Source organism: Desmodus rotundus, chromosome 4 (assembly GCF_022682495.2).
Source record: "Desmodus rotundus isolate HL8 chromosome 4, HLdesRot8A.1, whole genome shotgun sequence".
NCBI lineage: Eukaryota > Metazoa > Chordata > Mammalia > Chiroptera > Phyllostomidae > Desmodus > Desmodus rotundus.
The window spans coordinates 150,324,405-150,349,164 of NC_071390.1; the positions used below are offsets into that span (position 1 = coordinate 150,324,405).

The 24,760-nt window shown below is 46.6% G+C and overlaps 1 protein-coding gene across 1 annotated transcript in view; it reads left to right on the forward strand.

The window, feature by feature from the left end:
- Positions 1-508: 508 nt before the first annotated feature.
- Positions 509-24,760, forward strand: part of LNX1 (ligand of numb-protein X 1) — a 148,804-nt gene continuing 124,552 nt past the window's right edge. Inside the window, exons 1-3 of the mRNA XM_024573910.4 lie at positions 509-659; positions 3,259-3,725; positions 4,032-4,207. The gene's annotated coding sequence lies outside the window, so the exon portion shown is untranslated. The remainder of the gene's footprint in view (positions 660-3,258; positions 3,726-4,031; positions 4,208-24,760) is intronic.

A 24,760-nucleotide genomic window follows, 5' to 3' on the forward strand; every position in this document is an offset into this window, starting at 1 on the left:
GGGGTGAAAGACAGTACAAGCCAATCCAAGAACAGCAAAGCCGTGACGTGAGAAGCCTTGTTTGCGAGATTGACAGCAAGCTCACGCTGCTGGAGTGTGCTGAGTGTGCTGAATGTGCTGAATGGGGAGTGTGGCAGAGGTGACATTGGAGAGGCGAGCAGGGACCAAATTATGCCAAACCCTGAGGGCCAAGTCGGGCATTTTTAAAATTTCTTCCTTCATGGAATGGAGAGCCTTGAGGCTTGTAGATAGGCTAATGGCCTAACCAGAATTACTTCTTTGAAAGTCTAGTGGCGCTGGAAGGTGGGGTACAGATCTGGTAGAGGAACTGAAGGCAGGAGGGAAGCAGGAAGACCAGCTTGCAGCCAACTGCAGTAACTCGGTGCTGGCTGAGAGGGTTCTGCGGTTCTGCTGGTGGAAAGTGGAGGTGCTGTGTGCAGCTGATACAAATTTTGGAGGTGGGACAGATAGGAGGTGCTCAGGGACTGCATGAGGGAGAGGCTGAGGAAAAGGGACTCTCTCGAAGGCCGGAGCACTTTGTGGGTAGAAGGGCCATTTGCTGAGATGGAAGCAGGAAGAGATGAAAAGCTGACTTTGGATGTGTGAACTTGGAGATGGCTGTGAAGCACTGAGAATGAGCTTGGAAACTCAGAAAACAGGTCTGAGCCAGAGATACAAACATGGGAGTTGGTGGCACAGATGGTGTGACACCTGGGGTGGGGCTTTGGGCTCCTTACTGCCTCTCCAATGCGTAGGGACAGGGGGGCAAACTATCACTTATGTGCTTAGAGGAGGAAAAGGACGGCGATCAGTTTCAGAGAAACGGTGTTCTACCTCCTGTCCTGACTTTCAGCCTGAGCGTCTGTGGGAGTGCAGAGGGGCCCGAGACGAAGCTAGCTCAGGTTCTACAGGACGCTGAAATGGCTCCTCTCTAACTTTACTTTTCTCAGACTTAATACCCCTTTCTCAGAATGCACGAAAAATGAGGACATTTTCTCGGAATGTAACTGGGCATGTCACTTTTCTGAGAGCCTCCAAAAAATGGGCCATTGTTCCTAGTGCGGTGAAGCTATGCTTGCTTCCCCATACTGATTAGGATTTTTATTTGCATCTGGACATTTCCGCTGAGCTGGAGCCTGTCACTCACCTGGAACCACCCACACCAAGTGGAAAGGACACTCTAAAGTCACGGAGTTTGAGCAGGCCCAGGGCTCCACACCGTGAGCTGCCAGGGAGTGAGTAATCCTGGCTGTGGGAAGGGCACATGTGTAAAGCTAAATTAATATGTTCTGTTTTCCATCCATGACTTCTCTCTGTTTCCAGTTTTAAACTCAGCGGCCTTGGTTACATGACCATGCAAAAAATATTTTTGGAGTTGTGTGTGTGTTTATTGTCAATCCCAGAATGGACTCAGTTCTTGGATCTAATTTCTTCAGTCCTGCCCCAGATGCTCACAGGAGAGCAGGGAGAAATGAACTCCACGTACCTTACCTTTCTGAATGAAAAAGCCCGGCATCTCCAACAGTCCCCGAGTCTGCTGTCTTTATTTCCTGGTGGAGAAAAGCTGTGAAGCAGATGAGGAACACGAAAGCTTCCTGACCTCAACTCCTTTCCAGTGTTTTGGTTTTTTGTTTCACATGATAAGGTTGAAAAGGCCCATTTGACTCTTATAAATCGCCTTCCTCATCAAAGAACTCCAAGACCAGAGTCTATAAACATATTTGGACACTATGTTTAGTTGTAAACCACCAGGAAAGAAAAACGAAATGACATCTAAACTAAACGCCCAGCCCCTTTCTAATCTTCTTTATTGCCCTAATTCCAGTAAGTCTGGATTCTCTGTTAAGAACGAAAAGCTGACCAACCTCAAGTTTAAAGGCTTACGTGGCCCCAGAGCAAAAACTCCCTAAAGCTGCACCAAATCAAATCCGGGGGTAACAAGGATGAGCAACAACTGCCCAGATGTCGCAACTTTCATATTTACAAAAACAGACAGCGTGGACCCCACCGGGAGGCATCTCCTCGTCCCCTAATTAATGGTTTTACTTTCCTCGGACCAGCTGCGAGCTGCCCTGGGAACCGCTCCGGGCGAACAGTGGAGCTAAGATGAGCACAATAAAACAAAAAGTTGCACAATGACCTGAGGACTGAAAACACCTGTGCTGATTTCTTCTCACCGAGCAGAAGTTTTCCGGGCTGGGAGCTGAGCCTTATTCATTCCAGGGATTATTGATGAAAAGCAGCTTGGAGCTGTTAGGCTCCCAACAAAAGGACAAACGCCATCAGGCCAGGACCGAAACAAACACAGAGACCAAGAAATTCACAGTGCCCTTGCTTTTGGTAAATAGGAATCGCAGTGGAGAGCCAGGCGGCCACAGCCTGTACCAGCTTGGATTAGAGAGAAGAGCAGGCACCTGGGTGAGGAGTGCTGTTTGTACAAGTGACATAAAGATAGCACTCATTCACAACTCAGGGAGAGAGCGCTTGACTAACCAATGATCCCTGTTTCTGTCTAGGATTCTATCCCCAGAGCTAAGAGTGTGGTTAAGCAAGCCCTTTGACCAGCACCAGAGCTGTCAGTCCACAGAAGTGCTTCTGCTGACCAGCAGGAAAAGTAAGATGCAGAAAAGCACACATCCAGAAAGGCAGGGTTTACATGTTTTAAATGTAGCTGGGTCACTTTGTAGGAGTGACTTAATCTCTCTAATGCTCAGTTTAGGCATCTATGAAATGGGAATGAGAACCATAGGATTATGTTGAGACCTACGTGAAATAATGCAGGTCAGGTGATTAGCACAGGGCCTGGCAGACAGCAAGCACGTGCTAAGTGCTACCAAAGATGTTGCTGCTGCTGCTGACTTTTGTTGAAGAGTAAGTAGAAGAAATCCTATTTAAACAATAACCCTGTATCTGCAGAAATAAAAGCCTTAACTAGCATCAGCCATAACTTGCTCAGTTTCTTTGCCTACAAACATAAGCCAATGTTCAGTTATAAGAGACACTGCATGTGGAAAAACCTTTGTAAATTTGGCAAGGCATTGGAACAAGTCAGAATTGCCTGATTGCCTGATACAGATTTCAATGTATGTCTCTTTGCATATTTAAAAAGAAAAAGATGCCCAGGATTCTGAGACCTGTCCAGGTCCCAGCTTGATGGTGTCCCAGGACTCGTGATCACCCGACGGTGCAGTGACCCGGTGTTTATTTCCCTGTTGATTTCCCTTCCCAGCTCCAAGCTCACTTTCCCATTGCCCGCAGGAAGACAACACCAGGGGCGCGGCAGGCCGCACTTGGCAGTCCTAAAGGTGAACAAAAGGATCCCGGCTTTTGGCGAGAGCAAAGGAAGTCAGAGGGGGCCTCAGCCGCATCCAAACCAGAACAGAGTTGTCACTAGTGCTAATGACAGCCTGCTCCGTGGGGGGCTGCTCTCCCTGGAAACTCCCTAGAAGCTGCGCTGAGGTTTATGCGATGGTTGTCTCTGTGACACTGTGAGTTACTGTGTGCAGTGTGGTCAGTGTTCTGGGGTCACGGAGGAGACTTGCAGAAGAAATGAAAGGAGCTGATTAACCCAAGTGAACAAAGTGAAGTGGTTTTCGTACCTGTCTGCAAAACAGGACAGAGGAAAGAGAATGTTTTCCTTGGCTGCTGCTGAGTCAGAAAAGCTCAGCTCCCAAGTGGACTGTCCCCAGAGGCCTGACCCCACTGGGACCCACAATGCAACAAAGGTAAGAGGCCTGGTTCCTGCACCAGGTGGCATGCGTCTGATGTAATTTGAGAAAAATTTGCCCCTTGGTTACCCCAGCCCAGCCTCCACCCTGCCCTTCCCCACCACACAGAATTGCTGAGGAGAGCCTAGAAAATAGAAATATCTAGTTATATCTTTTAAAAAATACTCTAGAAAGACCTCAGGATATTTGCTCTCCTTTTGTCTGCTTTTTTAAAAAATGCACTGGTCTTCATGGAAACCTTCTTCCTTTACTTTCAAAAATAAAACCTGCTTTTTAATTTAGTTTTTTTTCTTGGCCAAACAGGTCAGTAAAATGTAAGTGATGCCCCCGATGGTGACTGGATGGACATCGCGTTATTCCTCATCAGCCACATACTTGGTGTCATTCCTACCGCAGGGCGAGGCATTGTCGTTGCAGTTTTACGCACGGAGACACTTGGGTCCAGAGCCATGGTGACTTGCCCAACAGCCGGTGTGTAGGTAAGTGACAGGCAGTGCACTCACTCTATTCCTGCCTCTTTTCAGTGCAGTGATGACTCTGCTTTCTACACCACATGCTGAGGACATTCTCTGCCACAGATTCTGGCAGAAGGGCCGGTGAGAGGATGAAATTTTAGAAGCTAGAACTCCCCTGGAAAATCCAGAAAGAGATCGTCACAGTGTCCAGGGCAATATGCCACCTTATTACTTACTCCTGTTTACATCCATCCCTGGGCATTGAATGCAATTTAACAAGCATTGATAAACAATGTCCCTGTGCCCAACACTGGGTCACAGGGCAGGGTGTGGTGCAAACTATGTGCTCAAGGAGTGCTGAAGGCGTGCAGAGAGGGGCTGGGGGTGGGAGTTGTGTGTGAGAAGACTCCCCACAGCAAGTGAGCGTCACACTTGGGCTTAGCAGAAAGCGGGGGCTTGGACGGAGGGAGAGCTCCTCCACCTGCACAACAGCCTGTGCAGGAACGTGCTCAGAGCAGGGGGTGAAGAGCACAGCCTGAGACTTAGACCATCTGGACCATCTGAATCCTGGCCTCGCCACCTACTAGCTCTGTGTCCTGGGGTAGTTGATTCCTGGAACCCCAGAGCTCTGATATGTAAAATGGGGATAATGGTAATACCTACCTCATGGAATGGTCTGAAGGTTTAAATGAGATAGTGCATGGGAGGCCTCTGGTGCACCTAAGTGCTCAGTAAATACTAACTATTGTAATGGCCACGTGCCTGGCTGCATGGGACATGCTGGGACCAGGTAAGAAGGGCCCTACTCTCAGTCTGGTCAGGACGTGGTGAGTTAGTTGTATGCAGCTGATCACGGGCGGTGTGATAAGTGCTCTGGGATGACGGAGGAGGGATCTGCTAGGTCCATGAGGTTTGGGGTGAGGATTCCAGGCTGCTGTTGGAAGAGGTGAGAAGAGGTTTCACAGCAGAGGCCCTGCGTGGAGGAATGCAGCATAGGACAGTGGAAAGAGCTGCATGGATTTGATTTTGAATCCCAACTTTATCCACGGCCAGTTGCATAGCATAACTGTCTTAGTTGCTAGGGCCACCATCACAAAATGCTACACCCTGGGTCATGAAAACAACAGATTTATTTTCTCTAAGTTCTAGAGGCTAGAAGTCCCAAGTCAGGGAATCGGCAGGTTTGGTTCCTTCTAGGTCACTGTCCTTGGCCTGAATGCAGGTGGTGTCTTCTTGCTGTGTCCTTGCAGGTCCTCCCCCTGTGCACGGCCACCCTTGGTGACCCTCTGTGTGTCCACATTGCTTCTCTCATAAGGACACCAGTCAGATCGAATCAGGGCTCATCCTAAGGACCTCATTTTAACCTAATCACTTCTGTAACGGCTTTCTATCCAAGCCCAGTCCCATTCCGAGATACTGGACTGCAACATATGAACGTAACAATGGCCGAGGTACTAAGCCTCTCTGAGCCTTATTTCCCCACCTATAAATTGGGAACCGTATTTGATAAGGGGAACCATTATGATGATTGTAAAAGGAACACAAAATGCCTATCCCGTTTTCCGGCCCACAGAAGGTGTCCAATAGGTAGTGGTTATGATTGGCACCGGGAGCCACGCCTCAGGTGAACATGGGGCCAGTCCCCTGCACAACTGTCCTTCCAGATCAGCACGGAAGAACTGGCCTTCAGTCGCCCCACAGAGTCCCTGAGCGATCAAAGGAGCCCTCCATGTTTCTGCTCTTTGGTTCTGGCAGATGAGTCCCTCATCAGATAACAAATGGATGACACGATCAGCCCTGCAGATTCCTGCATTATCTCTGTCTAGTTGTTCAGGAGTCTGTTCATTCTTTACTCGGTGAGTAGGGGGAGAGTACCCATGTCCTGCACGCATCAGAGATACCCAACGTGTGGCAGATACGCCCAAAGTATTTTGTCCACCCAAAGTAGCCTCTAGGCAGCCTGTCCTGGCACATCTGGAAAACACTATAATTTAAACCTAACATATTCATAACATGTAGATGTAGATATAGAATATGTGTGTGTGTATGTATAGTATATGTATATCGTCTTGAAAAATCTAACTTATAGGAGAGTTGCCTGTCTAGTAGGGTACAAAGAATTTTGTACTATATTTTTTCTGCACCCCTTGAGAGTAAGCTGCCGAAACGATGCCTCGCCTTACCTAAACGCGTTAGTGCGCATTTGCCGTAGACAAGGACATTCCCCTTCAGGAACACAAAATCAGGAAATGAACGTGGGTCCATTAGTATTGGGTACTACCTCATCCTCAGGCCCCAGTATGTTTTCAATTGTTATTGAATCCTCAGACCAAACGCTTGAGCCAGTTGTCCAACAAAATATCCTTTCAAAGCAAGTATTTCAGAATTAGGTGTTTAGTTATGCGCTTAGTTGTCGTGTCTCCTTCGTCTGCTCCAGCCTGGGAGCCTCCCTCTGCATTTCCTTCCTTTCATAACCTCGACACTTTTTAAAAATACAGGCCAGGGATTCTGTAGAATGTTTTTCAGTTTGGGTTTGTCTGAGTCTCTGCATGCCTAGATTCAGGTTGCACAGTTGTGGCAAGAACAGCACAGAAATGAAGCTGCGTTCTTCTCATTGCAACCTATTGGGAGCAGATGATTTTAAGCTTCACTGAGATCACTTGATTAAGATGGCATCTGCCAGGGTTCTCCACCGTAAAGTACTGTTCCCCCTTTTCAGATTAATAAGTGTTCTACAGAGAAGCACTTTGAAAGCACATAAATATCTCATTTCTAACCAGAATTTCAATGTGCCCCTTTGACACGTTCCCATTATCTTTTGAGTACTTCCTGGTACCAGAGCCTTTAAATCAGCTGTATTCCCAAGGACTTCTAGTTTCCTTCAATGGGGAATTATTTAGGATCCACAATCGGACTGCTAGGTGTGCTCATTGCTAGTTGGGGTGTCACTGTTCCCTCGCTCAGTGGGCAGAGTTAGGACCTGTGTGTGTACACATACTTCTATAGTTATTTCTCTATTGATCTTTATGTATTAAAAACCACAAATTCACACTGGCACTTTCAATTCCAAGCCACCACCACTGGGTTCGTTCTCATTCCCGCCCTTTCCATATTTGCAAGGCCCTTCCCTAGCACTAACGGAGCCGACCCCCATCACACTCACACACCTGCTTATTTGACTAATGCCCTGAATGTCACCACCTGCAACAGCCCACACTGCCCTCTTCCCCACGCAGATGCCCCCTCGTCGTGCCTGGGTCCCAACACTCCAGGCTGTCCCTCTAGAGGGACACCTTCCTCTGCCCATCCAGGCTTTGGCACCTGTGCTGGGCCTTCCTTCGCTGTGGCTAACTTACTCACCCTCTCTGGGCCACCATGTCTCCTCCACCCCCTACATGGGTGACTACCTTGCTCAGCCCCATATAATGGCTTTAATTAAGGACTGGATTATTTAGGAGGAGATGAGAAGACGAAGAAGACATTCACTCAGTTTTGACATTTTTGAAAAACTCGGAAGTCACTGTGACCCATGATCACATTTGTGCACGTTCATGTGTTCTCACTGTCTTTGTTTTGTGGGGAGCAGAGCAGTCCCCTCCATGCAGTTAGGGCCCGTGTCCCCAGTTCCAGGCCCAAGGGCGTGAGGTTCACCCCCTGATTGTGTTCGCACAGTACTCCTCTGACCCACACGGCTGTGGGCCGCTCACCCTCTGCTCAGGGTGCTGACAACATCTCCAGGGTGAAACTACTGTTTGGGCAATGAGTGCTCCTTTTCCTTCTCTAAGTCCTCGTCTAGGCTCCCCCTCATTTATTTACTCAAAGGCAGGCACTAAGCACTTACTGTGTACCCGGTACTTGGCTAGGCTGTGAGATAGAGGTTTACAATCTTCGCCCCCACCCTCAAGGAACTCTCAGTCCACCGTGGGAAGCAGAAAAGCGTCAGACAGCTACAATTCCTCGCAGGGAAGTGCAGTCAGAACTGTCTTGATAGCCTGTCTTGGGAAGGCACCTAACCCAATGGATAGGAAGGAAGGAGCTAGAGGCCAGAGGGGAATCCCGAATGGGTGGGGACTAACAATATCAGGAAGGGTTGGAAGGGAGGCAAAGGTTGCTGTGTGTGAAGTGCCAGAGGCCAAGGGAGGGCCTGGCAAGGCAGGTGCAGGCTGGGTGAGGTGGGTCACTTGCATCTGGGCCAATATGGCTGGACTCTAGACTTCAGAACAAGAGACTCTAGAGCCAAATTTTGGGGTTCAAATCCTGGTTCTGATACTTACTAACTGTGTAATCTTAAGCAAGTTACTGCTCTTGACTATAAAACTGGAGATTTAAATTTGTTCTTTTACATAGTACACAGAGAAATGCATATAAAAAGCACATAATAAACATTGTGTTATTATGATTTCCCAATAGGTGGCTCAAAAGGGACGAGGATGCTGGCAAAGCAGAGGCATTAAAGAAAACATTAATTACAAGAGAGAAATATAAATGAATAGATTTGGGCAATTCAAAAGTAACACTGTCTCATCACTAGAAAAAAAGTGTAGCTATGTGAGATCGTGGATATTAATTAGACATATGGTGGTGATCATTTTGCAATATATATGAATACCAATCAGGATGCTGTACACCTGAAACTAATATAATGTGATACATAAATTATATCCCAATTTAGAAAAGAAATTCTAAATTCATTATTTTGAGAAAATCAGAACTTTGCCACATTTAATGTAAGCCTATTTTGCAGCTCACTGTTGTTTTCCTTTTGACATACTTTGGGGACAGGAGGCCACCACAGTCTTGTCCTTGTTTTGGCCTTTAAAGGCCCTGACATTACAGAAAAGTGATGCTACAGAGATCTCTTCTCTTTTACTGGTTTCCTGTTCACTGCAGCCCCTCAGGAGTGGCCGGTATACTTCCCATTGAGTGCCAGGCCGATAGTAACTGTCGTGATTGTCTGGCAAACCCAACGCCAACCAAGGCTACCCCAAGCCGGAAATATATTACTGTCAAAGCAGTTCTGCACCCTGCCTGGGGAGGCAAGGGGTGGAAGGGTGGAGAGTGGGGCCGCCCAGTCCTGTCATTGGAGCCATGAGCCAGCCCTCTTTCCCCCACAGTCTACGTACCTGGAGAGCTAGGGGAGCTCTAAAAATAGAAGCTCAGAAATGCAGATGGCACTTGAACTTGGAATTGGGGATTGACCGTGTCAGGCTTGATAAAGAAAACTCTGAGTGATATAGTGATCAATGTCCTCACCAACACGTGTACAGAGTATGGTATTTCCCACTGTTCCAGTCATTCTATCAAAACACCTCCATTGAGCCACTAACACAAGCACTGGTGATGTAAAAATGCCCTCTGGGGTCCCCGCACCCCAGCATCTGTCTTTAGATAAAAGATGAGATCCTACCTCATCTGAACTAAACTTGGTGAAGGTTGTTATAGGACAAGTCAAGATAATGCAGTGCAGACACCTAGCTCCTGTTGATCTCAATTCACTGAGTATTTAGAAGAATGGACAGAACGCCTGTCACTCAAACTATCTTCCTTCCATAAATCTACCTTCTCTCAGTTGGCCAGACAGACAGAAAGTAAAGAGTAGAATTAACAGTTCGTTGTGACATTCTTTAGTAGCAGCCACTCCTCGTGCTAAAAGGCAATTTTTGTGGCCCTTGAACTTTTTTATTTAAGCAAGTAAATCTTCTTCCCTTTTCTGGAATAGCCTAATGGGCAAAATCTAACGGTTATGCACACTGACTCCTTAATGCGGAGAACAGCCCACCTGAGAGAAGAAAATTCCTGTCTATTCATTCACACACCCCCCTACTCCCCAACCAAGAGGACTCCACCACTCTCCTCAGCTGGTGACCAAAAGCTGAGAAATCAAGTTTGTCTTCTAGAATCTTCCTCCGTAGCTCTTTCATGGATCCAGTGTCCAAAGCCCCGTGAGAGTCCCCTTGCCATAGGAGCCCAAAGGATTCTTAATTTGTGTCCGCCACATTGTGCATCCCAAGGGCAGAGCATAATCCTGTAAATGCATCTCCTGCCCCACAAGGAAATGCACAGAAATGCACAGAAATATAGTTAAGCCAAATATTCCGTTCTTATTCTTTGACCAGGATGCTGCCTGGCTGAGCCCTTGTCACCTGGATTATCTTTTGGCTCCCTGACAATTTTGTGGGCTCCCTCTCCTGAGGTTGGCAAGAATCAAGGCATTGTGTGAGGGCCAGGGCCAAAGCCTTACCTCTCCCTCACTCTTTTGAAAATGGAGAAGAGCAATTTGCCTGTGCTGGTGGTAATCAATCCTTACCCAGACTTCCTCCACTTCATCACTGCACCTCTCTGTTACTCTGATTATCCCATCCCCTCTGAGCACACCTCACAGAACTGGTTCTCTGGGTTTGCAACAATAGTCTCCAGAAACTCCCTGAGCTCACCCTGGCACAAGCCTCAGCCTCTGCTCAGCCATCTGGCAGCGAGGCCTTCCTGGTGCTGGAGCAACCTCCCCCAGCTGAGATGCGATCCGAGTCACCGACATGGAATCCCGCTCAGTCCTGGAGTGGGACAGCCTGTGAGTTCCCGGGGAATCGCCACGAGAGTCCCAGTTAGTGCTGTATTGTCTGACAAACCTCATGGTGTAAACTTCTTCTTAGGGACCACAAACAAATTACAAACATATATCTGAACGTGTGCATAAGTACCTCAATAAGTAATGTATCATTTTAACCTAAATCACTTTTCATTCATTACTTTTATCACTAGAGTGAAGCACAAAACACAGTGAGTTCAACATACCCACAGGGTTTTATTTCTGAGGGGCAAGGGTTAATATTAAGGCTTTAGAGTCAATGTTTCTATAGACTAGTCAAAATTTGTCACCAACTGGCACTGAGTGGCTAGGAAACACACCCGGCACGGTGCTTTGTGTTCGGCAGGTGCCCAATTCAGGGAACAATAGTAATCATGGTCACTACTGAGTTCCCACATGCCAGACATTGTCAAACTCTCTAGATGGCTTGGTTTATCTTAATTCTCATAATTATGAAAAGTGCTATGGTTATTTCCATTTTCTGGTGGAGAACTGAGGTTTAAAGAGACTAAGTAACTTGCCCAAAGGCACCAAGCAGTGGCTCCTGGGTTTGAAACCATGTCTGTCATACTCCGAAGCTCCTAACAGGAGGGAGAAGGGAAGGGTGAAGGGAGAGGATGAGCTGCCTCGGGCAGCCAGTTCTTCACGTGCCCGCGAGCTTGCTGACCAACTCTCCACATCCCGGCTGTGGCGCTTGCCTGATTCGTGAACAATGAACCACTTTTTCAGAATCTGTCATCCTCTCTGTCCATTCTGGTTGACACATGATTAAATCATCAGAATCATGGTTTCTCAGCCTTGCCAACATGGGCATTTGGGGCTGGATAGTTCTTGGATGCAGAGGGCTGTCTTATGCCTTGTAGGATATGTAGCAGCATTCCTGGCCTCTACCCACTAGCTGCCAGAAACACCTCCCAAGCTGTGACAATCAAAAATGTCTCCAGACAATGCTGAATGTCTGGAGCATTTGTCCACAGAGGCCATTTGGCCCCTATGGAGAACTGTTACACTAGATACAACCAGAGGTAGGAGAAGATTCAAGTCCCCAGAGGTGAGGATGAAAGTCCCCAGAGGGTGGAAGCTTCTGTGTGGCTGGGGGGTGGTCTGGAAATTCGTCTAGGGAAGCAACCCCTCTTGTACTCGCAGCATCATTCTAACCTCAAACTAACCGAAAAGACCAAAACACCAGCCAGCCCAACAGAAGCCTCGGCCCCATAGGCTTGCAGGGAGGGTGGATCGGGAGTCCCTCCAGAACCTCCCAAGGACCATGATTGGCCTTCCCAGAGTCACCAATCTGGCAGGACATTTGTGTATACCTGGAAAATGGTCCTTTCTTCCATAGCCATCTGTGTACCATTCATTTGACCCCGAGCATAACCAGTTAAAGAGTTAGCATGCCAGATATGACTACAGGGATATGTAGGTTTGATTCCTGGTCAGGGCATGTACCTAAGCTGCGGGTTTGATCCCTTGTCGGGGTACATTTGGGAGGCAACAGACCAATGTTTCTCTCTCACATCAGTGCCTGTCACGTCAATGTTTCTCTCTCTCCCTTTCTCTAAAATCAAATTTTTTAAAAATAACTTATCCTCAGGTGAGGATTATATATATATATATATATATATATATTTATTTATTTATTTATTTTCCCTGGGAGAATGGATCATGGCCATTCTTCCCTGGGAGAATGGATCATTTCTCAATCATGAGAAAATAGACAAGCCAGTTTAGAAAACAGTCAGAAGACTTGAACAGTTATTTTGACAAAAGAAGATATACAGATAACAGTAAACATGTTGAAAAGATGCCAAACATTGTTAGTCATTAAGCAAAAGCAAATTAAAACCAGAATTAGATACCATTGCACTTTGAATAGCTAAATCTAAAAGACTGACCACACCAAATGTTGGTAAGGATATGTAGGAACCAGTTTTGCAGTTTCTTAAGAAGTTAAATGTACACCTACCATATGATCCAGCCATTGTCCTCCTAAGTATTTATCCAGGAGAAATAAACTTTCCTATCCATACAAAGGCTTGTATAGCAGCTGGAAACAACCCAAATGCCCGTCAATGGTTGAATGAATAGACAGGCTGTGGTATGTCCATACCATGGTATGTGGTATGTCCAGCAATGAAAAAGGAATGAACTGTTGATGCACACAATATGAATGCTTCTCAGAATTATGCTGAATGAAAAAAGCCAGACCAAAAAATAAAAGGAATACATACCGTCTGATTTTATTTAAATAGAATTCCAGAAAATGCAAATCATCTCTAGTTATAGAATGCAGATCAATGGTTGCCTGGGGATGTGGCAGTAGGTCAAGGAGAGAGAGATTACAGAGGAGCATGAGGAAACGTTGGGAGGTAATAGAAGTTCATTATCCTGATTGCAGTGATGATTTCATGGGCATATCTGGATACCAGAACCAATGGGATCATACACATTAGAGATGCGCCCTGGGAGGGAGCCATGGGTGCTGTGAGCGGGACAGAGATGCAGTCAGTCATTAATTAATTAGAGCCGCCTGGGAGATTTCTCCATTTCCCTCTGCCATTCTGAGCACAGAGGTTGCGGCCACTGTTCTTCAGCCTGCCTGGGTAGTGTTACTGCAGTGTGAGAAACTCATAAAAAATGCAGCAGCACATGGGTGGGTGAGAGTCCCACTGTGGCACCTTCTCATACTACCTGAAGGGCACCCTTTATCTGGGTAAGTCCTCTTGGGTCCAGAAGAGATTAGATCAGAATACACTGGATATATTTGCAAGGCTTAAAATCCCTCCTTCTTAGAGAGTAAAGGGTGCCTCCTCCCCAGAAAGGAGAGAGTAGCCGAGCCGCTTGGATCCCTTCCAGCACATTCGGGCCAGTAAACTGTGCAGCGTCCCAGTGTTCATTGAGGAAATCAAATGCACACACACAGCACCAGAGTCCAGCCGCCTCGGAGGCTGGGGGCTGCAGGTGCAAGCTCCAATTAGAGCAGCCGGCCTTCCAATACCTTTTCATCCTGAACAAGGCCCAGGCCTCAGCCCCCGCCAGGGATTGAGGAAGGCCCCGGAAGGACTGCCGACCAGACGGAGGGAAACAAAGAGCGTCCAGAGAAAGGCAGCTCCTGTGAGTCGAACCTGAAACCCTAGCTTCATTTTCCAACCCTCCTGTGAGAATTCGCCAGTGCACAATTTGGTGGAAAATCAGTCCCTGGTCACAAGGAAACAAATCGCCTCCCAAGGCCCTCCACGTCCTCCATAAATTATCGTGGGGAGTTCTCTTTTGCAAACCAGCGAGGCACAGTATTTCCATAGTGACATGGTCGTGGTGGTTGTCTCTACCATTGACAGCAGTTCCCATACACGGATGTATTTTTCAGGGTTACAGAGCCAGGGTGGTCCCTCTGTAACCGGTGGTTCTTTATCATTAATATCACATCAAGGCTGAACACAAAAGCACTTGTGACTTTATTTTTAGCAAAGAGGCATGTGTTCGATGTTCTTGCCAAGGCCCTATTCTCAGCAGAAAAACACTAAGACCACAGACGCATTCTCTCCACCCTTCTTACTACAGTCTCCCTCCTCATGTTCCTTTTACTGACTTATGTTTTTAAAGAGAGGGCTAGGAAGGTTGGGAAGCGTGTCCCGTGGCCAAAGAAGCACTCCCGAGCAGAAAGGACCCCTTTGCACATCTGTCGCCTCCTGGTGGGCTCTCCGGGCTGCTTTGCCACCACCAACCCCTCTCTCAGGGGCTGCTTCCTGGACTTCCTGACAATCTTTCTAGTTTTTAATAACAAATGCTCTAAAGAAGTGCCAACAATTAGAAATGTTAACAAAAGAATATTAAAAACATATATATCCCCATCACTCTTGCCCTACTGTTTTCTGTTCTAACTAGATCTTGTCATCAGGCATACTATTTGTTTACTCTCTCTCTCTGTGTGTGTGTGTGTGTGTGTGTGTGTGTGTGTGTGGTGTATCTCCTGATTACTTTTCTGACTTTACTTCTCCACTGGGTTTTCAGTCATGACATATAAATGGCTGGAAAGTTAGTAACGGAAGAAAGAGTCTTTTTGACACGTGAACATCCAGAAACAGGCGGCTCTCGGTAGTGAATACTTACTGCTCCTGGGGAGGCGCAGAGAGGGGTTCCTGTGAGCCTCTGGTCACAACAGACTCATCAGTCGATCCGTTCATAATCTGGTTTCGTGTGCGTTTCTGTTTACAGACACTCTATTTAAAAGATATTATTGATTCATCAATATTGATCTCCCAGACAACCATACTGTTGATCGTGCCTGAATAAAGCCAATCAAACCCCTCTACTTTCTCTGTGAGGCGCATCCCAGCCTGGTGTGCTTAGAAATGCCAGACAGCACTTCAGAGCTACATTGGGGTGGGGGGGCATTAGTTTTTAAATTGACATATAACATTATATTAGTCTCAGCTATATCACATAATGATTCAACATTTGTATGTACCGCAAACTGATCACCACAGTAAGTCTAGTAAGCATTCGTCACTGGGATAGTTACAGATTTTTTTCTTAGCGACTTTCAAGAATGCAGCACGGTGTTATTAACTGCAGTCACCCTGCTGTCCTGGGGGCGATTTTAAACAGTGAACATCTGAATTGTCAAATTTCAAGCAACAAAAAGCACGAAAATGCAACAAACGAGATAGTCAGCAGACCAGGCAAAGAACACTTGTTAACGGTATGAGCTGAAACAGGAAGGCAGCGCACCATCCTGCTTGACCTCAGCCGGGAACTTGCAAGTCAGGTGACTTCGATTTTTCGGGGCTCTGCACATGGCCACGTGCAACTATGCAAGTGCATGAGTATTGATTTGGGGGTTACCAATAAATTTTTGTGAGTAGGCAAATTTTCAAATATGGAACCCATGAATCGTGAGGACTGACTGTGCCTGTATTGTATCAGTGCAGTATGTTGTGAAGGCAAGAGGGGGGTAGCCATTCACATTTCCCTTTGAAAGCAGTTTGTTGTTTCTTGATAAAAATGCTGCCGTGGTGGCTGCTGCCTATTAATGTAAATCATTTCCTTCAAAAGTGGTCAGGAATACCTGGTGGGAGCCTTCTATCTTGCTTCCAAGGTCATCTCCATAATTGCTAGGTCTGGTGGAGTGGTGCTTCTGGCTTCAGTCTCTATCAACAGCCGGACCGTGAGCAAGGCAGGCATTTTTTCACCTATAAAAGGGAAAGTCCAGAGTTCCTCAATTCTGAGATACTAGTTCTTTCACAGTTTAACATATCTGAAATCACGTGGCCTGTGTGTTATGTGTTGTTTTCCAGCTGATGACGTGTCGGGGTCTTATTGTCAGCGCTGTTTTCCGTCTGGGTAGCACATAAAACAAAGGTGCACATGCCACCCTTTGGCGTCTCAGAAGTGATGAAATGCAGCCATAGGGGTCCCCACACTGCGGTGGCGTGAGGATTGGGCAATGCCACCACGTCACAGGGTTGTTGTGGAAACGAAAGTAACGTGGGAAAGGATGTGTCCAGTGCAAAGCACTAGCAAATGAAGGAATTACCATGGCTGGGAGTATTCTTGCTCCTGGAATAGATTAATCTTTTACTTTTGAAGTTCTCAACAAATTTCATAAAAGTTGCTCCATGACCCGTGACCACTTTGATCAGATTTTTCATGCAGTGCTTGGTGCGAACAGATTAATTTAGTGGGTCACAAACTGTTTTTTTTGTCATTGGAAATAGATTCCAAAAAGAGTTTGAGAACCACTGCTTTGAGGAAAGCAAACATAAGTTTCTTGGGGGCCAGAGTGGTCCTTTGTTCATGCCTATGATGTTGCAACAGTGAGGTTGCATGTGATCCGATTATTGGGGTTCGCTAATGAGCATTAGAAGATTCGTGGCCAGTGCAAATTGAATTTCCTCTCATAAAGCTGTTTTTGTTTATGTTTTGTCCTCTCAGTAGCAAAGGGAAAATGAAGCAACTGAGGCAATAATTCAGTCCTAAATTATTAATATAACCCAAGATTCTTCTATGTCATCCATATCACTACCTCAATTGCTCTTTTTGGGGGGGAGGGAGGTCACTTAGATTCTGTGTACAAGAGAAAGTTTGTAACACCTTCACTCCAAATTGGTGCTTTAAACTACAGCCCATCGACTGTGTGTCCTTGTACAAGTTTTCTTCTTGATGGAAAGGGGCACAATAAATGCAAGAAATTTCTCTGGAGTCTGCCTGTGGGCATGTGACAGGGTCAGCTAATTGGGTGTGTAGGGCTGAGTGCCTGCTGAGGGTTTGCTCCCTGACAGCAAAGTATGGAGGCCGCTTTACCTGCTGTCCTATTGCCAAATACTATCAAAGTACATGAGTAAGTGGAAGGTGGTAGAAAACCAGGATTCACCAGGCTGCTTCAATGGGCCATTTTGTCAGGTGTTTGTGTATAAGGGTTTCAACACACCTAAATATGGGCCTTATCATTTCCACTTCACTGTTATCGAGCCCTGGCACTCGAAGGTGAAATGACTTGTTTAAGGTCACAGGAGTAAGAAACAGCACCACCCAACACCCAAGTCCTGTCTCAGAGCCCCATTCTTTCCATTCTAAGGGGGTACAAGGTCAACCTCGCGTCCCAGAGGTGCTGCCACAAAGCGTCTGCCATCCACCTTCCTTCTCCGCAGGCATTCCAAACCTGGCTACTCTATCCACATTATTGCCTTCCAACCACGGAGACATGCAGAAGCAGGTGCTTGCTGATTCTTCTGAGACAACTAAGTTTTGTCTTTCCTCAAGCTAGGCAATGGTACTCCTTCTCCCTTAAATTAAAAAAGAAACATAATAGATTTGTGGTCTCAATGAGATTCCTCTTTGATTTCTGTTCTGAATACCAGGTATTGTCCTCAGGAGTTGTTACTTTTGGAGTGCTCTCCAGTAAAGATTAGTATCTCCTTTTTTTTTAGTGTAGCACTGAAACACAGAGAGTTTAATTGACCTGTCCGAGGTCACACAGGAATTAGCAATGGAGCCAGCAGGGGGGCCCAGGGCTCCCAGCCCCTCATTGGCCACATCAGCCCACACCGACATTTTCTGCACATGCAGTAAATATTTACAGCTTGAAATATCTCCCCAGCTGCAGTTAGGACAAGAAGTACTTTCACATATATGTATACACACGTAAAACAGATGCGAGAAATATAAACTTGAAGTAAATGGACACAAAACCCAATCATAAAAGTCCTAGATGAAAACCAAGATTTCGTCCTACTTGCCCTTTGCAGCCCTTGGCTAAAAGATTTATAACTGTGGCCACTGAGAAGCTCTCTGAGGGTGAGGAAAATGTTCCCTGTGTAGCAACTGTTCCAAGCTCCATGCTTTAAAACATCCTATTTTGGAAAAAGTAGTGAACGATAGATGGCTTATTTCTAATGCATTGGATAGAATATTGATCGAATCATGCCCCTCCTACCCAATAGACATGTTTACTATTAAATCATATATCACTTATACCACAATATTAGTCTTATTTCTCTTTATAATAATATTTAAATAATTGTAATATATTACACTAAATGGACTCATTTTATTCTAATCATGCATATTCTTTTGTGTGTGTTTTTGCTTTTTTATTATTTTTTAATTTTTTTATTGTTCAATTACAGTTATCCCCATTTTTCCCCCTTACTCTCCCCCACCCCACCCACCCCCACCTCCCACATTTAATCCCCCTCCATGTCTTTGTCCATGTGTCCTTTATACATGTTCCTTGGCTTGAGCCTTCCCCTTCTTTCTCCCATGATACCCTCCCCTCTGGTCATTGTCAGTTTGTTCTTAATTTCAATGTCTCTGCTTATATTTGACTTGCTTGTTTGTTTTGTTGATTGGGTTCCACTTAAAGGTGAGATCATACAGTATTTGTCTTTTACCACCAGGCTTATTTCACTTAGCATAATGCTCCCCAGTTCCATCCATGCTGTCACAAAGGGTAGGAGCTCCTTCTTTCTCTCTGCTGCATAGTATTCCATGGTGTAAATGTACCAGTTTTTTGATCCACTCATCTACTGATGGGCAATTAAGCTGTTTCCAGCACTTAGCTATTGTAAATAATGCTGTTATGAACATTGGGGTGCATAGGTTCTTTTGAACTGGTATTTTAGGATTAATCACACCTATTTTTAAATATAATATATTTGAGGAAGAAGGACATCTATCTAAATGGAAAGATGGGTGGTGGGCCTCATTCTAAGTGCTTGTTTTCAAAAAGGTAGAGGGTGCTACCCTTCTCCCTCTTGTTCCAAATTGCTGGGGGAGGATTCTGTGGATATAATGAATCCACCACCCCTTGGACCAATCCCTGTGACCAGAGAGAAATGGACCAAAGTTAGCCAAGGCTGGATCCTGTGCCCGCCCTTCCTGCAGAGTGTAAGGCAGAGTGACTAGGCACTGACAGCGCATGATGGCAGCCCCACCAGGACCAGGGAGTAGAAAAGGAGGCCCCAGAATAGAGTAGCAATGCCAGAACAGGAAAGAAAAACGAGCTGGACAGACAACAAAGTGTTAATTACTTTTAGAGTGCCATCCAATAAAGATTATTATCATAAGCCCAGCCTGTTCCCCTAGACTTATGATAATAATTATTATTATATTAAAATCCAGTTGAGCAGCAGGTGTTGGGTGCTCAAGGCTGATGTGTGACTCTCAGATTTCCCCCACCTTCAATGTAGAATGTACCAGGACCCACGTGATTAACAGTGGACTCCATGACCCAGCAAGTTGATTTGCAATGGTCTCATAGTGTTATGAACAAGAATATTAATACCCTGACTGTGGGCGCTGTGGACTGTGCCCACTGTGTCTCAGTAGGATGGGTGTTGTCCTGCAAATCAAAAGGTTGCCAGTTTGAGTCCTGGTCAGGGCACATGCCTGGGTTGTGGGCCAGGTCCTCAGTTGGGGGGTTGTGAGAGGCAGCCGATCAATCTACCTCTTTCTCCTTCCATTCCCTCTCTCTAAACATAAATAAAACTGAAAAACAAAGTCTTTTTTTTAAAAAAAAAACAAGAATATTAGTAACAAAATACACTGTACACAATCAGTTTCTGCAGAGAGTTCCAGAGCTTCCCAAGTAATATTTTACGAACTGTAGAAGGTCCCTTGTGAAGTAGCTGGCACATATTTTGCTATAGAGCCTTTCTGGTGACAGAGAAACTGGGCTCTGAGGAGGTTACACAACCTCCCCAAAGCCCCACAGCCAGCCCGTGGCCTAGCCAGTAAACTCTTGTCTTACATCCTGGCGGTGGGGATCGGCTCCCTTCTGTCCCCAGTTTGTCCCATATGAGCAAGATGATGTTAATGAGGACTCTTATGTCAAGCACTAGCGTGATTGGTTTTTAATGGCCTTTATTTTCATCTTACAAGGAAAATAGTATATCCTTCCCTGGCTGAACACTATTTCAGGAAAAGCCACAAACTAGACCCCTGGGTTCTATTACAAAACTAACCCCAATATAACTCTGCTGAGCTGGCAAAAACTGATAACCTGACTCCAGCTTCCCCGGCCATGGCCCCTGAATGAGGGTCTGTATTTCTGGGTATTACCGTGCATTTTTCTGAGTTTATCATGGATGGGGGAAGTGAAAGGCATTACAATAAATGAGGTGCAGGACCCCTGGGAAAAAGGAGATAGTAAAAGGAAGCTATAAAAGGGAAGAGGGAGTAAGAGAATGGAGAGAGAGTAAGAAAACCACAGTGCATGGGGTACCAAAGAGAACAGCGGAGGGCCAAGTTTAGAGGAGGTGGTATGAAAGTTTCAGGCGGTGAGGGGAGTGGATTCCTGAATGACTGCTATGTGCCATGGACTCACATGTCCATTCTCTTGTTGCATTTAATGGCATCATCATGACGTCTTTGCAAGGGATGTGTGGCCATCCTACACTAGATAGAGAAGGAAATGGGTTAATTGTGTCCAATTAACTTGATGGATTCATGCAGCTAAGAAATGATGAAGTTAGGGCTGAAGCCACACGAACCTGACTCCCAAGTTCATGTTCTTCCTGCCCCACCCTCCCCATCACTCACATACTGTCTAATCACTACTTGTTTTGGGATGGGTTGTCTCAAAGCAGAGCCTCAGATGAGGATTTTGGTACCAAAGGATTTCTTGCAGAAGAGCTCTCAGGAGAAGGCAAATGAGGGAAGCAGGATATGGCAGGGGAGATTCTAAGCGAGGATATAGGCTCAGTTATTCTAGACATAGCCTGATCCAATGGGGAATGTGAATCACCCTTCAGAGTTCAGCCCGCCTTGAGGCAAGGGAGTCAGACTTGGGCACCCCTGCCAGTCAGTCTCTGTGGGCTGTCACTCTTGGCCAGGATGGAGAGGGATGTGGGTGATGTCACATCTCAGGGGAGCACCTGTTTAGCAGAAAGCAGGTCTCTGGAGAAAGGAAGCAGCTGTCGGCTGTTAGCAGCCATAGCAGCTGGGGGATGGGTGCAGCAGCCCAGGAAAGGTGATCTGTGCCAGGTGACAGCCCCTTCTCTGCAGTCTGCTACCCTCCCCTACTGTGCAAGGGAGGGGAGAAGGGGAAGCCAGGTGAAAAGGAACCGCTGCCCCAGTGGTCACCAAAGTCACTGAACAGCCCACTCTGACTGCCAATGTCAGTTCCCAAAGCCTGGCCCCTGCAGCAGCCAATCCCACAGCCATTCAGCAGACCTCATACTGGGGCAGTTCCTGTAACCCTAGATCTGCCACCTAAACCACCCCGCTCCCCTCCCTGGCCTCCCTTCCAGGTCAAGATTCAATGGAGCAGGAGAATATGAGGACCTAGGCCCTTGGACCTCACTGTTAGCGCACTCATATATTTACCACCAAATCTTTCTCTAGTCTCTCTTCTTTGCTTCTCTCCAGCAAATTTTACTTTAAAATCTAAACACGTGATAACTTTGCAATCTTATAAGCCAAGGATTCTCAAGGACTTAAAAAACATGTATCGATGCCTAGGCGCCCTCCACCTCCAGGGAGAGTCTGAGTGAATTGCCCTGGATTTTGTTTACATCCCAGGTGATGCTCAGGCAGCTGCGATTAAGAGTCACTGTGATTAAGCGTCACTGCGCCAGGCATTCCTCCTTCACTGTGGGCCATGTGTCAGAATCGCCTAGGGCATTTCAAAATACCCACGCTCAGGCCCCAGGCGCCAGAAATTCTGATTGGATTGCTCTTACACTGTGGCTTTAAAGCTCGCTTTGTGCTTTTAATGTGCAGCCAAGGTGGAGAACCACTGGCTGGGGACTTGTAGAAGTGTGCCTCGGGAGAGAGCATCAGGATGCGGGGACTTGGGACTGTGGTGGAATCAGAGCCCTGGGCAGAGGAAAAGGGGCTTCCGCGGGCAGGGGGCAGTAGCAGCACAGCTGAAAGAAGGCGCTCGCTATTAATCGGACAGTAGGCAGCCAGTTTGATCACCTTGCCTACCCAATGTAAGGCGGAACTAGAATTTCTTAGGAATCTTCTGTTTCTTCAAGTCTTCCATAGTAGCTTTCTGTTGGACGTCCACAGGGAGGCTCCTCTCAAATACAGTGGGTAGAAAAGGGTATTATTGTACCTGAGATTCATAAGTTACCCAGTCAAGACAGTTCAGGCATTATCCCACCCCACTCCAGACCCTTCACCCGACCAGGTCTGCAGGCCCCTCGAAGACCAGCCACTGAGTACCCAATACGTTTCCAAGTAGCTACATTCCTCTCACTCAGGCCCTCTGCTCTCCTCCCCCATCCATCGCGCGCGCACGCACAAACACACACATCATCATCATCATCATCATCATCATCATCCATAGGACTGCATTCGCCCAGCGGGCCTTACTGCAGAGTTCTCAGGCGTTCCCCTCATGACTCACCTGTACTGCCCAAAGTGGCCTCTGCAGCCAGGTAGGCCCTGACCACCCTAGTGGATGGTTCTCATGCTCTATCCTGATTCGCCCTTCCCAATTCCAAAAGCTGATATAGTCGATTCTCGGTATTCCTTGTAGTTGTGTTCTACAAAGTCACTGCAGACACTGAATTAGCAAATACTGAACCATTGCTCCTAGGAGAGATAGAGGGTTGGCTTCCAGTAAACTTCTGGACATATTTTCAGCCACCGATCAATGTACAGTGGAACGTCGGCACTCGTCGTGATTTGTTCCAGAGCTTGTGAGGAATCCCACGAGTACCAGTCAGTGAAGCGCTTCCTCCTGCAGGCGGCAGCGTGACTCATACAACTTCTAGCCAGTGTGACCAGTCCCAAGGAAGCTCTGAGTGCTGAAACATATTTTTCTCGTCAAAATGCAACGAGCACAGGGTTTGACAAGTTCTGACGTCATTGAATTTTTTTAAAAGACGCCTTATTTAGTATCATCGATTCATTCACATTGCACTCACTGACAGCAACACTATAACTTGTGCCTTATCGAACACACCTATGTTCTCTGTACATTAAAAACACGTTCCCCACGATGCCTGGGGCTGTTCTAGTCAGTGAACTCACCGACAGAAAGCACGAATACGCAACAACTGCGGCCCTAAACAGACCGTGGAAAGGCCTCTGAGAGCTGAAACAAGGGGCAGAGGCGTCTGAGCAGTCCGCGTATGGCTGCGCATATGCCAGGACTGTAGATTTCGGGGTTGCAAACATGTGAGCGAGTGCATGGACTCGCGCCTGTGGAACCCACAAATAATGAGGGTCAACTGTGTAAGCACCCAGTGCTGACTGACAAGATGTGTTAATGCCTCTCTGTTAACTTAAAGGGCCTGTGTTTTAAGCAAGAGCTCCTAAAATACAATATAATTCAGATGAAGAGAAAACTCAGTATTATTACCCTTCTTTTAATCAAAAAATTAGTTTTATGGGAAAACATTCATATTTCCAAAGGTGATTAAAGATTTTTTCTGGACCAGTGAAACAATAGAAAAAATAATATAGGTACATTGTGTAAATTTTGGCTTTTCACTGGAACAGTGTTTTGGAGTAATGAGAAAAAGTAAACGTATTTGTGGTCTTCATTGTAAATACAGAGAGAGGATTTGTTTAAAGTTTTTTTCTCAAAGTGGTATGATCCATTTTTTAAAAGCAAAGCAAGGTGTGCGTGCCTGTCATGTGACAACAAACAAAACGGAAGGCTCTTTCTAAGCCAGGGGTGTTGTCTGTCCTCAGTGTGTCCATCTGAGACTTGGGGGCAGAGGCACAGATTCACCCCCACCACCCTGCTCACCCCAGAGTCCGAGCAGAGACCGAGAGAGGTGTCTTCTTCTGTCCCCCAGGCCTGAGCTTGTCCCTTAACCTCCGCTTCAGCTCTGTTGCTCCGCTCATGGGGCAAACCGTTTTGCACCGGTCAGAGCAGCCTGGGACAGGGCCGCGGCCTGCCTGCGTGCAGACAAGCCATTCGGAAGGCAGACTGTGTCTTTTACAACACACTTTCCTTCCAGGTCTTGGTGTGAAAGGTCACACTTTGGCACTGCCTTGAATATTTTGTAAAGGATGGCCAGTGCAAGGGCAGGGGGCATTAGAGAGAGTTTTTAGCACTGGCGCTGCCCCTTTGCTAAAGGCAGCATGAACTTGCTCTGTTTCTTGGTGGCAAGGACCTTGCAGCCATCATTATGGCATGTGCTAGGGACAGTTTCCAGGCCTGTTTCCATTTGTGGACGCACTGAGGGACGGCTGGAGACCAGGAGGGGGGAATTTCCCCAGCCCTCCTGTCTCCCATAGCCCTCTACTCAGCCCAGACAAACATCCGGGACCTTTGTGCTTGCCATGGGAGCACAGCCTCAAGAAAAGTCTCCTTGCCCCTTCCTTCTAACGGAATGGCTGCCCCCAAGTTCTGCCTCACAGAAATCCTAGAGATGACTCCATTTCCAGTGAGTTTAATTTTCAGTACCACTAGAAAACTTGAAGACACACTCAGAAAAACGCCTTCAAAGTTGAGTGCTGTAAACTGATACCCGTGATGATCTTCTCCTTTGGCTGCTTCCTGAATGCCGTTTTCCTCAGGGACCCGT